Below are 936 nucleotides of genomic sequence, written 5' to 3'. Positions count from 1 at the left end.
TTCCTGCTTGAAAAGGTGCAGGATGTGTCCCGGTTGGGGTGGGAGCTGGTGGCCCAGACCTCTCCACCAAGGGGCCTTCCCCATGTCCCCTGCAGGAGTGGGTGACAGTCACTGACCTGCTCATCTCCTTGAACCGGCTCAACACATTTGGGGACGACATCTTCAAGGACCCCAAGGTGCTGCAGTCGTACTACTATGCCATATCCGACTTCTCTGTTGGTGGCAGGTGAGGGGCAGCCAGGCAGGAGTATGGAGACCTTCTTGGGGCTGTAGGACTGGGGCAGCTGCTCCCCACCTCAGTCTTGTCTGAATTGTGATTTTGGGGCAAGCTGCTCAGATGTGGCTTCTGCCATGTGTACACGGGAGCTGGAAGTGCAGAGATGGGTGATTAAACCTGGGCCCCTCACAGCTGTGCAGAAAGGTTGTCTTTTCCCCACTAGCCCACTCTGTGTGCCACCAGCTCTATTTGCTTTGTTCCCTCCCAGCCCAATGGCTTTTAATGGCATTGCGGCTCGTGTTGCTCCTCCTGTGACCCTGCTGGTCCGTGGGCACTGCAGATGGGGAGTCCTGGGGTTCTAGTGGAAAGATGACCTGAAGCTGCAGAGGCTGGTGGAGGAGCTTGGAGTCAGCATGGCCACAGGCAGAGAAGCTGGAACAGCTGCCAGTGGGAAAGGGCAGCAGATGTGGGATAGAGATGCAGGTGGCACCCACTTGGTGCTGCCCATGGGCTGTGCTGCACATGTCCTTCTCCAGCTGGGAGAAGTGGAAAATTTCCCCATCCCTGAGAGCGCTGTCTGCCCCAGGCAGCGGGGCTGGGACAGCTCCCAGCCGGCCGGCAGACCTGGAGCTCTTGTCCCACCTCCGGGGTCAGCAGCTGGAGCTGGTCAGCGGGGACCACCCTCGGCGTATGACCTCCTGACTGGCCAGGCTGGGAGC

The 936-nt window shown here is 59.5% G+C and overlaps 1 protein-coding gene across 1 annotated transcript in view; it reads left to right on the top strand.

Moving 5' to 3' along the window:
• The window catches only part of LAMC3 (laminin subunit gamma 3), a gene marked incomplete at both ends in the record, with an annotated part of 14,614 nt that overhangs the window by 4,366 nt on the left and 9,312 nt on the right, over window positions 1–936 (top strand). The gene's annotated exons all lie outside the window — the stretch shown is intronic.

This window comes from Corvus brachyrhynchos, unplaced genomic scaffold (genome assembly GCF_000691975.1).
Source record: "Corvus brachyrhynchos isolate BGI_N302 unplaced genomic scaffold, ASM69197v1 scaffold59, whole genome shotgun sequence".
Lineage (NCBI taxonomy): Eukaryota > Metazoa > Chordata > Aves > Passeriformes > Corvidae > Corvus > Corvus brachyrhynchos.
Note: the sequence above shows the minus strand (reverse complement) of the source record. Positions and strands in the feature narration are given on the sequence as shown.